Source organism: Triticum dicoccoides, chromosome 4A (assembly GCF_002162155.2).
Source record: "Triticum dicoccoides isolate Atlit2015 ecotype Zavitan chromosome 4A, WEW_v2.0, whole genome shotgun sequence".
Taxonomy (NCBI): domain Eukaryota; kingdom Viridiplantae; phylum Streptophyta; class Magnoliopsida; order Poales; family Poaceae; genus Triticum; species Triticum dicoccoides.
Window position 1 is genome coordinate 658,255,985 of NC_041386.1, and position 15,148 is coordinate 658,271,132.

Here is a 15,148-nt window from a genome sequence, read left to right on the forward strand (position 1 = left end):
CCTCCCTCCCTAGTTATAGTTATTAGAGAGTAGTTAATTTGTAGGTGTTTTAGTTGAATTTTTAGGTCTTTTAGTTAAATAATATAGGTGCTTTAGTTGAATTTTAGGTGTTTTAGTTAAATTTGTAGGTGTTTTAGTTAAAAATGTAGGTTCTTAGAATAATGTAGGTGTTCTTAGAATAATGTTGAATTTTTTTAGGTGTTTTAGTTGTTTTAGGTGTTTTAGTTGTTTTAGGTGTAGTTAATAGAATTTTAGGTGGTTTAGTTGTTTTAGGTGTGGTTAACAGAATATTAGGTGTTTTAGTTGTTTTAGGTGTAGTTAACAGAATTCTAGGTATTTTTTTAGTTAAAGCAAATTTTCTTGTTTTATGCAAATTTGCAGTGGACATGTCATAGTTTGAACATGTCACATTTTGGACAATGTCATATTTTTTCGAGTGGCCTATGTTTTGCCAGAAATGTCGATTCGTTTACGTTCTGGCAAATTTCAGGTGCTCGATTGGTCCTGTTTTTAGCAAAGGTTATGTCAAATTTTTCCAAGTGTTTATTAATTTTGTTTTCACAATTAAGCATTTTGTTCTCGACGTCGACGATGCCTATCCTGCATCCTTGTCGTCGACTCGGTGGGGAACTCCTGCTTGAGCCGAGGGGCCATGTCCGGGACTGGGCTCCGCCGGGCTGGTACTGGGTTGTGCTACCTTCTAGTGAGCGCAGCTTAGTGAGGAGCCAGCCCGTCGTCGACCCGGAGCTTCTTTGGTGGCGGTCATGTGGGCCTGCATCGGTGGAGAGGCTCCAGTCCCCCGCGCAAGTGGTTCAACACCGTGTCACGGAGGAGAACGCGCACGTCCAGCGCTACTTGGTTGCGTTGGTGAACGGCCGGTTCTCCAATACCTGGCAGATTATGTGGGGATCCCACCGGAGCTATGATCCGGTGATGGTTCCTTCTCTTTGGGTGTCCATCGCGGCCCACTGAACCTAGAGGAGCTATTATTCGAGATGTATTAGTCTTATTATATGATGATCTTTGCTACAAACTACTATATATGTATTCGATGATGGATTATTAATTACCTATTAGTTATTTGCTTATTGAATGCAAAAGATGAGCGCGGTTTGTACTACAAACTACTACATATGTATTCATGATGGATTATTAATTACCTATTAGGAAATGTCTCACGACGAAAGGGAATTCGCTATGTGCCATTACTGCGAAGATAAGCGCGGTATGTCCGACAGGCCTCACCTGGTAGAAAGTAGGCGCTTCAGCATCAAGCTCCAAGAGACCTTCGATGTTGATATGGTACGCAACGATGACAAGTTTTTTATGTTATTTTTGCACGACTTCTCTACTTCTTCAACGTGTAATTTCCGTATTTTACAATTCGACTAGCTTATCCCATGCCATGCAAGACGCTATGTCTTGGAGAAGACTGGTTTTGAAGATCATGAAAGTACGGAGACAAAGATAATTCAACTAAGGACCCATCATGGTTATGATTTTGCTGTAAAACTATGCAACTCTATGAACTCATCCAATTTTGGTTGCCCGAATTGGGAAGCCCTTTCCAAGGCGTATGATTTTCATGAGGGTATGCTTCTCACCTTCGATCTTGGTGATCCTGACATCGACAAAAATGATATGACCATTTGGGTCCTTGTTGACACGCTTCCAGTTCTACCGCTGTGTGAGTTTCTTAAAAATATTTACTAAGTAATTTATATTGTTAATTACAAAATATTTGACAGCTTATTTCCATTTGGATCCGCGATGATGCCTATCTTGTTTTACGATATTTTACCTAAGAGAGGGTAGAGTAGGTCCTATGAGAGGAGTAGGTCCTAGGTAGAATGTGTTATTATGTGCTATAATGTGTTAGAGTTGATGAGGAGGATGAGGAGTTGTGATTATGACTAGTGACCAACTTGTTATATATATGATGTCTCATTGACGAACATTGTTTGGTGGTGATGACTACTGGTAATGAATATGCTATTTAAACAGACTAGTTCATGATGAGTTGTTATTGTATAAAAGATATATCTATTTAAACATGTACAACGCCAAAATATTAAAAAGAAAACATAAATGTTAGCAGTAGCACTGGCCTAAAAACGCGCTACTAGTAGTTGAACTTACCAGTAGCGTTGGTCTATAAACACGCTACTGCTAGAAAATAGTTGTAGCGTCGTAGCAGTAGCGCTGGTACCCGCGCTACTAGTAGCACAAAAACAAGCGCTACTGGTAAGCTTTTCTCTAGTAGTGACCTCTGGTCGGGGGTCGTCGGCACTGGCGGGAGCTTTGTACAGCCACGCTTGTAGACCTTCTTGCCCTTCTCAACCAGCTCGTCATCGTTGTAGCTATCATCTGAAAAGGTGTCCTCGCTACCATCCTTCGGGCCACGAGCCTCCGGAGTCTCGTGGGAAGAAGACGGCGGGACTGGAGTCTCGTGGGAAGAAGATGGCGGGACCAGAGTCTCATGGGAAGAAGACGACGGGACCGGAGTTTTCTGGGACGAAGACTCCGTGACCGATGTCTTCTGGGATGAAGACCCGTGAGCGGAGTGTTTTGGCCAGCCTCTGGGACCAGACTCATGTGGGGCGAAGGATCGGCGACCCGAGGAGGGGCGAAGGATCAGCGACCCGAGGCTCATGGACCGGAGTCCGAGATGGGTCCATGTCAGACGAAGTAGTCCTTTGGTCGGGTGAATCAACAGAGGGTGGCGGCGAGGAAGGCGTAGTAGCCTTCCTACCTCTCTCGCTGCCACGTCCACCTCTACCAGCAGCCTTTTTCGTCCTCCCCCGACCTCTCCCAGCCGAAGTAGAAGCGCCCACCGGAGTTGTCTGCATACTGTCTAGCAGCGCTCTCCGGAGGGCACAGGTGCAATAATGGAACCACCCCTCCCAGTAGCTCTCCTAGGAGGCTCGGGGCGCTCTGGATCGTTGCCCACCATCCTGTCAACACCTGCAATGACAAAAAGTAAACAGAATTAGTACAACATAAAAAAATTGGATACTTGGCATGAACATAATAATATGTATATAACTTAAGTGTATCATCATTATCAAGATAATAAAAATACACCCGATCAACACAAATATATATGATATTTTTGTATCATCATCATGTCCGGGGTCGATCGGGGTGTCAGGGTGTCGGGGTCGGGGTCGGGGTTGTTGGGTAAGTAGTAATTTCAAAAAAATTCCTACACACACGCAAGATCATGGTGATGTATAGCAACTAGCGGAGAGAGTGTGTCCACGTACCCTCTTAGACCGAAAGCGGAAGCGTTAGCACAATGCGGTTGATGTAGTCGTATGTCTTCACGATCCGACCGATCCAAGTACCGAACGTACGGCACCTTCGAGTTCAGCACACGTTCAACTCGATGACGTCCCTCGAACTCCGATACATCCGAGCTTTGAGGGAGAGTTTCGTCAGCACGACGGCGTGGTGATGGTAATGATGTTGCTTCCGATGCAGGGCTTCGCCTAAGCTCCGCTACGATATGATCGAGGTGGAATATGGTTGAGGGGGGCACCGCACACGGCTAAGAGATCAAGAGATCATGTGACACTCCAAAAAATTTGTGAATTTTTGTTTTCAGAAAGAGCCTTGCTTGGTTTGAAAGAAGGTCATTTAAACCCTTCCTAAAAACCATCTTCTAAGTTTGCGCTCTCAAAAATCCTTTTTCTTGAATTTAGTTTCTTTTAAAAAGAAAACCTTTTTGAGTTTTGGTCTTCCATTGGATTTTTGATCCACTCTGGTTTACCATGCCTCCTATGGTAACCCCCCCCCCCAAAACCCCTCCTCCCACTTTGGTACAACCCAAACATTCGGTCCAAACTAATAAAATCCATTTTTGGATTTTATTCCAATTATTTCTCCTCCCAAAATAATTCTGTCTTTTCTTTTGAGCCTAGGTTATTTGCAAAGCAAGTACCATAATGCTTTTGATTTTTGACCTCAACTCAACACCCCTGGATAGTCCTTTGGACCCACCACCCAGAACCATCTTGATCCACTCTTCTTCTTTTCAAAATTTTCAAATTTCACTCACTGCATGTTTGGACCAGATTTGCCAAATTTGGTGAAATTCATATCTACACTTCTCCAAAAATTCCACCAAAATTCAGGCAACCTCTAGTTGCATTGAGAGACCACTCCACCAAAAATCAGCTCAAGGAAAAATCCCTAGAGGACAGAATCATTCTGTCGAACACCTTGCATGCACTAGTACTGTTCACATTCAGTAAATTTAGAGTTCGGTGTCGTTCTCCGTCAGTAACTTCAGTCACATGTCCACAGTGCCCTTGGCACGTTGCTCGCAGCCTGGCCTGCTTGTCCGGAGCTCCACACGCGCGCTTGGCGCCTTCCTGGCGTCGGTGGCGCCCTGGCACGCCTGCGCCGGCGTGCTTTGCGGCGGCCGAAACACTGTAACGGCCGACAGGGAGCAAAACGGCGGATCAACGCCGTTCGGCGCCGCCCAAACCTCCTGGTGGCTCCGCGTGGCCATCTCCTTGCCAGCGCACGCATGCAGCACCATCGCCATGGCTGGGCACGCGCAGAGCGCGCTCTCTGCCGTCGACGGGCCGTTCGGCCGTTCCGTCGAGGGCAGGCCGTAAACCTCCCTCCCGTGCTGAGCGGGACCCTAAAATGGCACCACTACTCCACCTAGGCGATGCTCAAGCTCCTAAGCCAACCGTCCAGCCACAGCGCCGCCGTAATCAACTCGCAGGACTTATCCGTTCACGGCAACCGACTCGGGCCGGCTATATATAGCACCCCCAAGCTTGCTCTCGCCCCCGCACGACTCCACCACCTCATTAGACCCCACCTAGCCACTGGAAGAGCCTCGAGGGGCCCTTCTTCCCCGACTCCGGCCGCCCCGTTCCGCCTCGGCCTCCACCTCGATTCGCTCCAGTGAGGCCGTCTCCGACGCCCTAACTTCGTCAGCAACCCTCTCGAGCAACTAGGAGACTAACCCCCACTCCTATTTGATCCCCGCAGCTTCCTCCGGCGAGATCCACGACTGCCCGAACCGCCGTCCGCCGGAGCAAGGGCCGCCGTCGACACGGTGCTCGCCGGCGACCACCACCACCACCCACAAACGCGGAACGGTGCACTGATCTCGAAGGTAACCCCCGATCACCTTGCCTCGCCGTGGATCGCCGCCGGCGACCACCGCACCTCTCGGGCGTCGTCGCGCTCTGTTTCTCCGTTTGAAATTTTAAACCCGACAGGTGGAGCCCGCCTGTCAGCCTCACAGCCGTTTATTTTAAATGAAACGTTATCCTGGACTTTTCCACAGAGACCCCTGGAAACTTTCTGTTTCATTACAGATGGGTCCTTGGACCAAAACTCTTATAACTTTTAAACAGAAAATGATTTTTGATTGATTCCTTTTCTGTCATCTTTATTTTCCTGTCTAGTTTTTTGTCATATTTATTTAAAAAATATTTGGAACACTTTTCTGTACACTCACGGTATTTACGTTGCGTACGTATTTTTCTTATACCGTAGATACCGGAGGAGGTGACGGAGCTGCAAACTTCACACAGTTAAACTCCGACTACTCCGAACCAGGCAAGCATGTTTGAACTCTTGATATGATGAGTGTTGTTGCATGTTTGCATTTTTGTATAGTCATGGCATGTTTATGAACATCACTTTGAATGTTATATTTCATGCACATAAGCGGAAAGTAAGTTTCGGAAAGCATTATGTTGTTGGATACATATTTGCATAGCCATATGTTGGCATGAGGATGGGTAAGATGGCAGTGTTGTGACATGCCAGTCTTATGCCAGATTATTTGACTTCCGTGTCATCGTGAAACAAATCAGATTTCCATTCATTCCTTCCTATACTGTCACATGTTTTCCGAAAGGAATATGGCATAGTAAGTTGCAAATCGTTTTCCTGGTACACACCAAATGGAGAGGCCGGGATGAGGGTTCCATGGCCCTGGATTAAAGCCCGTCATCCGGTCAGGGGGCATGGGTGTTTTCGGTTGGGACCGAGAGGGGGGCACCCCTTAGGGTGCGCGTATAGAAATTTGATCCCATGCTATTCGAGGTTGTGGCCTCCCCATCTCAAAGTTTTTCTTGGACGTTGTACAGGGTGATTCCTGGCATCGTGAGGTGAAATGGGTGTGTACTAGTTAAATGTGTTTCTACTAAAATACCATAAACGGAACTAGTCCTTCGTGACTACGGAAATCCGTTGGTTGTGGTCAGTTCATCCAAACTCTGCAGAGTCTCAAATCTTTCAATTATCTTGTACTTTGTTCAAGTACTATACTCATCTTATCTTGTCAGGTATTAGCCTCAGTGACAAAAACTCCGGTGGGATTTATGTGTGATAAATCCGGTTAAAAGATTATTCTTGTGGATGGACTAATCTTGTTACTTTACATTTATTACAAGCCCTGCCTGCGATGTCGCTCAGACGTCCGACGGTGGCATACCTGTTATTTACTTTTGTTATAGGACCTGTCTGTGATGTCGCTCAGACGTCCGACGGTGGCATATCTATTATTTACATTTGTTACAAACCCTGTCTGCGATGTCGCTCAGACGTCCGACGGTGGCATACCTGTTATTTACTTTTGTTATAGGCCCTGTCTGTGATGTCGCATAGACGTCTGATGGTGGCATGTCTGTTATTTACATTTGTTGCAAGCCCTGTCTGTGATGTCGCTCACACGTCCGACTGTGGCATTTTTTTTAAAGCCCTTTATGTGATGTCGCTCAAACGTCCGACTGTGGCATTTCTTTTAAAGCCCTTTATGTGATGTCGCTCAGATGTCCGACTGTGGCATTTCGTTTAAGCCCTTTATATGGTGTCGCTTAGACGCCCGACTGCGGCATGCATTTTATTTGTTTACCTTTCGAGGCGTCGCTCCAGACACCCGATCGGTTTTCAGTTATTTATTTTATTTATCAAGTCATGAAATAATATTGTTGTTGTTGTAAGAGCATCATCCTTTATTCATGACGCATTCATGCATTCATTGATTATATCCTTTGTCCGAACTGTCTTGCAAGTACTTTCAAAGTACTCACCTGGCTTGTTGATTTGGCCAGATGTTGATGAAGGCGATCTCATGGATGAAGAGTTTGATAGCGAGTCCGACGCCTAGAGGAGTCCTAGTCAGTCCCGTGCGATCCTGTTTTGGTCATTGTATTATCCGCTTCCGCAACCCCAGAATAAATTGATCGAGCCTCACCTCGATGCTCGATGAGCTGCCAGTTAGGAGTCAAGTTATCCACCACCACTTTTTCCTCAAGCTAGTAGCATGCCACCACACTCCTGTGTCATAACCGCCCATATGTAATATATTGGCGAGTTTGTAATAAATTGTTGAGCAGCCTCAGCTCAACCCTGTAATATATTTGATGCTACTGATTCTCTGTTTATCAAGCATTTGTCTACCAGAAAGGATGACTTTTTCCTCTACTGGATTTAAAGATCGATTTTCTCAATATTTATTTATTGAAAAAGTCGGTCATGATAGACTTGGTAACCAGAGCCAGGGCTGACTGTAGGAAGCCACTAGGTGCGATCGCTAATTTAATTATTAGCATGACAGTGTTTATTCTTGTTTTTACAAAATGTAGTCATCATTCTGACAGTCAGCATAAAAATTTATGATCTGATCACTCAGAGTTTTTGCCTACATTTGTAGATGGCCGGCAGCGACTGCGAGTCTCAAATGTTCGCCAACGTGCTAGAGGGGTTCGTCAAACTCCTCTCCTTCATCGTTCAGGTCGCGACGGGGCCATCCGAGCGCCCAGTCTTCACACTTTATCCACACAAGATCAACGACAGTCTGACCATGCACCAAGCCGCGGTGCAATTCAGGGGAGGGCGTGTTGAGATGCGCCGCTTCCGTTTCTTGGGGAGAGCCATGCCTACAGAGAGGCATGCTATGCAGATGGCAGCCCGCGAGGCGATAGCTCGTCTTCGGGATGTCCTTCCTGCAATGAAGACCCGTCGCTATCCCTACCTTCCATGCCATGTGCCTTACACCTATCACTACTCATTCTCTTGCCCCAGAGGAGAGCAAGACGAGGCCTTTGAGATGCTTGTCGAGTACCTCCGAGCCCTGGAGGCAGCCTTTGACAGCATGGTGGACGACCTCTTAGCTGCCCGCATGGACTCAGTTCATGGCTGTGCTGCTAACAGGAGGGAACTCCTACACACCGCTCCACCGCTGACTTTTATCTCGTCCTCAGCTTCTCATTCGCCTACTATTCTCGCTACTGCACGTCGTCTGCCTACCACTGAGGAATTCAACCAAGCTATTGCACCCACTCCCGTTCGCGCGGCACCACTTTTTGCACCCACTCCCATACGTGCTACTCCACCTATTCCGCCCACTCTTATTCAGGTTACTCCGCCTACGGCACCTGCTCCATCAGCTCAGCGCATCATTCCTTGTCTGGAACCTATTAGCGAGGAGGAAGTTGATTCCCCAACGTCACTGCGTCTCACCCTCGGTAGGCCAAGGCAGATCCTCATCATCTCCGACTGAGTACGCGTAGACGCCATGCGATGTATCGACTTGTGTAATATGTTTATATGTACATAGGTTGTGAGAAGTAGCCTGTTTGCGCATCATGTAGGATCTGGAGGAGTGCACTAGTTTAAATAACATGTCACGATTATGTACGCATATCCTGAGTGATGTAATGTATAATTATGCCCGCGTGTAAGATATGAAATAGTCCTTCTCCGCGCGCAATCGTGTGTTTCCAAAAATATCCAGGAGTTTAAAAATGTTCTTTGTGGGTGATTTTATTGACTTTTGCGACTCTCTTTCTTATCTTACGAGTTCACAAAATATATCCCCAGAGTGAAAGATGTCTCGTCCTTGGACGCGCTCCATGCCAACTCAGCCAGAAGAAAATTATGGCACACCGCAGAACCACAATTTCACTCAGGGTCAGACAAGTCAACCGAAGAGTGAAACAGCTTTTACACAAGTGTGTCGTCTGTATGAACAGAGTCAGCAACAACACCAGGAAATGATGAACCAATTCATCAATATGGGAAGTAACCGTGGTCAGTATCAACCGCAATCCAAATTATCCGAGTTACAGAAGATGCATCCTCCAACATTTTCTCATACTGACAAGCCTCTTGAGGCCGACGACTGGCTTCGAGACATGGAGAGAAAATTAATTATTGCACAGTGTACAGACCGTGAAAAAGTATTGTATGCACCACATTATCTCACAGGAGCAGCTGCATTGTGGTGGGAAAACTTCCTGCACATGCACCCCAACAAAAATGAAATCACCTGGGAAAATTTCAAAGAAGGTTTTCGTGGGGCACATATTCCTAAGGGCGTCATGAAAATCAAGAAGAAAGAATTTGATGAACTCAAGCAAAGGGCCATGACAGTGTCAGAATATAACAGCCAATTCACTCTGCTGTCTCGCTACGCCAATGAAGAACGCATGACCGAGAGCAAGAAGATGGAAAAATTCTTGGAAGGCCTGGCACCCACCCTTAAGTCCCAGCTAGTTGTGCATACCTTTCCAAATTTTAAAACACTGGTGGATAAGGCCATTACTCTGGAAAATGAGCGACGTAGCCTGGAATATTTCCGCAAACGCAAAAGGGACCAGACTACTTTTGCTCGCAATCCCAGAAACAGGACGGAAATTCAGAAGGGTAGAACACACAAAGCCCCGACGGAAAATTCACGTCCAATCAAGAATTTCCATGCAAGAGACAAAGAGTTCACCTATCGCCCAGGCGTTACCTGTTATGCTTGTGGAGAAGAAGGGCACTATGCCAAGCAGTGCCCCAAGCCAAGGAGCTCAACCCCGAAGCTCAATAATGGTGGCAATAATTCAGCACCAAAGCGAAGCAATTTCAACCCCAACAACAACCACCGGAAAGGTCACTTGAACCACGTGACCCAAGAGGAAGCACACAACGCCCCAGATATCGTACTCTGTACGTACCCCGTCAACACAATACCTGCCATGGTTTTGTTTGATTCTGGAGCTTCTCACTCATTCATTTCGAAAAGTTTTGCTGTGAAAAATAATTTTTCGATGCTTCCCTTGGAAAAATCAATGATCATCAAGTCCCCTGGAATTAAGCAAGTGACCCAGAGTTACTGTCAAGGTGTGGTTATTGAATTTGAAGGATTGAAGTTTTACGCCAACCTTATCGTACTGGAAAGCAAAGGACTGGATGTCATCATAGGAATGGATTGGTTAACCACCAACAAAGGTTTTATTGACTACTTCAACCGTATCGTGATTCTCACACACCATCATGGGAAGAAAATAAAAGTTTCAGCCAAAGAGAGACAAATACCTCGGCAACCTAGATTAAACAAGGTGGACGTTTCTGAGCTGAACAAGGTTACAGTAGTATGTGAATTCCCAGACGTATTTCCAGAAGAACTACCAGGCATGCCAGCGGACCGAGAGATAGAATTCAGCATTGAGCTAGCACCCGGAACCGCTCCTATTTACAAGAAACCTTACAGAATGGCACCATCCGAATTGGTAGAGTTGAAGAATCAAATAAAAGAATTGTTGGAGAAAGGATACATACGAGCCAGCTCCTCACCTTGGGGTTCTCCAATTTTATTTGCCAAGAAGAAGGATGGAACAATGAGGTTGTGTATTGATTATCGAGCTCTCAACATGGTCACAATCAAGAACAAATACCCAATGCCCCGAATAAATGATTTATTCGATCAGCTCGCACAGGCCAAAGTCTTCTAAAAAATTGACTTGAGATCAGGATACCACCAATTAAAAGTAGGAACAGAAGATATTCCCAAGACCGCCTTCACCTCCAGATATGGGTTGTATGAGTTCACAGTGATGCCATTCGGGCTAACCAACGCCCCTGCATATTTTGTTCACCTCATGAACAAAGTATTTATGAAGTATATGGACAAGTTTGTTGTGGTATTCATCGATGATATTCTGATATATTCCAAAACACCAGAAGAGCACGCCGAACATCTCAGGATTGTACTCGGAGAACTCAGGAAACATCAGCTGTACGCCAAATTCAGCAAATGTGAATTTTGGCTAAGGCAGGTGGGTTTTCTGGGCCACGTGCTAACCCAAGAAGGTATTGCAGTAGACCCGGAAAAAGTCAAGGCCGTACTTGGCTGGAAACCACCAGCTAATGTAACAGACGTACGGAGTTCCTTGGGAATGGCAGGCTATTATCGGAGATTTATTGAAGGATTCTCCACTATAGCAAAGCCCATGACACAATTGCTCAAGAAAGGCAAGAAGTTTGAATGGACAGAAGCATGTGAGAAAAGCTTCCAAGAGCTAAAAAGCAAATTAACGACGGCACCAGTACTAATTGTGCCAGATATACACAAGAATTTTGAGGTATATTGTGACGCATCCCGGAAAGGCCTCGGATGCGTATTGATGCAAGAAGGCAAGGTAGTTGCGTATGTCTCCAGACAACTACGCAAGCATGAGGAGAATTATCCCACTCATGACTTGGAATTAGCAGCGGTCATCCATGCACTCAAGGAATGGAGACACTTCCTACTTGGAAATCATTGTGAGATATACACAGACCATAAGAGTCTTAAGTATATTTTCACACAGCCAGAGCTAAATCTACGACAACGACGCTGGTTAGAGTTGGTGAAGGATTATGATGTTGGAATCCACTATCATCCCGGAAAAGCAAATGTTGTGGCAGATGCACTTAGTCGGAATCCCAGCACGGACGACGACAGTATACCAAAGTTGAGGCCAGAATTTCAACAGGAATTTGCCAAACTCAATTTAATAATGGTTACCGAAGGAAGTGTGTCGAATATAGAAATACAGCCTACCCTGATGGAAAAGATCAAGGAAGCCCAGCACGGACACCCCAGCATTGAGGGCATAAAAAGGAAAGTGATTATGGGCAAGGCCTCAGAATTCAACATAGATGAGCAAGGAATATTGTGGTACGGAGAGAGGCTATGCGTACCAATTGTCAAGGACCTCAAACAGCAGATATTGGCTGAAAGTCACACAACTCCGTATTCCATCCATCCTGGGGGGACAAAAATGTACAAAGACCTTCAGGAAAAATTTTGGTGGCACGGTATGAAGAGAGATATAGCGACGTTCATTGCATGCTGTGACTCTTGTCAACGCATCAAGGCCGAGCACCAGAAACCAGCCGGACTGTTACAGCCCAATAAGATACCCGAGCGGAAGTGGGACGAGATTGGAATGGACTTTATTGTTGGACTGCCACGTTCACGACACGGAAACGATGCCATATGGGTCATAACCGACAGATTAACCAAAGTGGCACATTTTATTCCGGTAAGGACAACTTACACCACTCAGAGACTGGCCAGACTTTATCTTGCTCGTATCATCTGCCTACATGGAGTCGCTAAAACTATCATCTCCGATAGAGGCACACAGTTCGTCTCTAGATTTTGGGATCACCTGCAACAGGCACTGGGAACCCAACTAGCCTTCAGTACCGCATACCATCCCCAGACTGATGGGCAGACTGAACGCGTAAACCAAATCCTAGAAGACATGCTAAGAGCCTGTGTCCTCACCTACGGGAACAGTTGGGAAGAAAGTTTGCCATATGCAGAGTTCGCATACAACAACAGCTATCAAGCCAGCTTGCAAATGGCACCCTTTGAAGCTCTATATGGGAGAAGATGTCGTACCCCACTAAATTGGTCAGAGACCGGAGACAGCCATATCTTTGGCCTAGATATGCTCAAGGAGGCCGAGGAGAAAGTTACGGCAATTAGAGAACGACTCAAAACAGCTGAAAGTCGGCAAAAGAGTTATTACGACCGAAAGCATCGGGAAGTCAGTTTTGAACCCGGAGAATTGGTATACCTGAGAGTTTCTCCTATGAAGGGTCTGCAACGATTCAAGATTAAGGGGAAACTAGCACCAAGATTCATCAGACTATTTCATATAGTGGCCCGAAGAGGCACGGTAGCCTACCAGCTAGACCTACCCGGAGACTTATCCGGTATCCACAACGTATTTCACATCTCGCAGTTGAGAAAATACGTGAGCAATCCAGAGAAGCAAGTTTCACATGAGAATATTGACGTGCGACCGGACCTCACTTACCGGGAGCACCCAATAAAAATATTAGAAGAGTCTAAGAGGAGGACCTGACAGAAAACCATTAAGTTTTTCAGAGTTCAGTGGAGTAATCACACCGAGAATGAAGCAACCTGGGAGAGCGAGGATTTTCTTCGGACAGAGCACCCACACCTGTTTATGGATCAGCTGAAATCTCGGGGACGAGATTTTTCCTAGGGGGGTAGGTGCTGTGACACTCTAAAATTTTTGTGAATTTTTGTTTTCAGAAAGAGCCTTGCTTGGTTTGAAAGAAGGTCATTTAAACCCTTCCTAAAAACCATCTTCTAAGTTTGCCCTCTCAAATATCCTTTTTCTTGAATTTAGTTTCTTTTAAAAAGAAAACCCTTTTGCGTTTTGGTCTTCCATTGGATTTTTGATCCACTCTAGTTTACCATGCCTCCTATGGTAAAACCACCCAAAAACCGCTCCTCCCACTTTGGTACAACCCAAACATTCGGTCCAAACTAGTAAAATCCATTTTTGGATTTTATTCCAATTATTTCTCCTCCCAAAATAATTCTGTCTTTTCTTTTGAGCCTAGGTTATTTGCAAAGCAAGTACCATAATGCTTTTGATTTTTGACCTCAACTCAACATCCCTGGATAGTCCTTTGTACCCACCACCCAGAACCATCTTGATCCACTCTTCTTCTTTTCAAAATTTTCAAATTTCACTCACTGCAAGTTTGGACCAGATTTGCCAAATTTGGTGAAATTCATATCTACACTTCTCCAAAAATTCCACCAAAATTCAGGCAACCTCTAGTTGCAATGAGAGACCACTCCACCAAAAATCAGCTCAAGGAAAAATCCCTAGAGGCCAGAATCATTCTGTCGAACACCTTGCATGCACTAGTACTGTTCACATTCAGTAAATTCAGAGTTCAGTGTCGTTCTCCGTCAGTAACTTCAGTCACATGTCCACAGTGCCCTTGGCACGTTGCTCGCAGCCTGGCCTGCTTGTCCGGAGCTCCACACGCGCGCTTAGCGCCTTCCTGGCATCGGTGACGCCCTGACCCGCCTGCGCCGGCGTGCTTTGCGGCGGCGGAAACAACGCAACGGCCGACAGGGAGCAAAACGGCGGCTCAACGCCGTTTCGCGCCGCCCAAACCTCCTGGTGGCTCCGCGTGGCCATCTCCTTGTCAGCACACGCATGCAGCACCATCGCCGTGGCTGGGCACGCGCAGAGCATGCTCTCTGCCGTCGACGGGCCGTGCGGCCGTTTCGTCGAGGGCAGGCCGTAAACCTCCCTCCCGTGCTGAGCTGGACCCTAAAATGGCACCACTACTCCACCTAGGCGATGCTCAAGCTCCTAAGCCAACCGTCCAGCCACAGCGCCGCCGTAATAAACTCGTCGGACTTATCTGTTCACGGCAACCGACTCGGGCCGGCTATATATAGCACCCCCGAGCTTGCTCTCGCCCCCGCACGACTCCACCACCTCATTAGACCCCGCCTAGCCACTGGAAGAGCCTCGAGGGGCCCTTCTTCCCCGACTCCGGCTGACCCGTTCCGCCTCGGCCTCCACCTCGATTCGCTTCGGTGAGGCCGTCTCCGACGCCCTAACTTCGTCAGCAACCCTCTCGAGCAACTAGGAGACTAACCCCCACTCCTATTTGATCCCCGCAGCTCCCTCCGGCGAGATCCACGACTGCCCGAACCGCCGTCCGCCGGAGCAAGGGCCGCCGTCGACACGGTGCTCGCCGGCGACCACCACCACCACCCACGGACGCGAAACGGTGCACTGATCTCGAAGGTAACCCTCGATCACCTTGCCTCGCCGTGGATCGCCGCCGGCGACCACCGCACCTCTCGGGCGCCGTTGCGCTCTGTTTCTCCGTTTGAAATTTTAATCCCGACAGGTGGAGCCCGCCTGTCAGCCTCATAGCCGTTTATTTTAAACGAAACGTTATCCTGGACTTTCCCACAGAGCCCCCTGGGAACTTTCTGTTTCATTACAGATGGGTCCTTGGACCAAAACTCTTATAACTTTTAAACAGAAAATGATTTTTGATT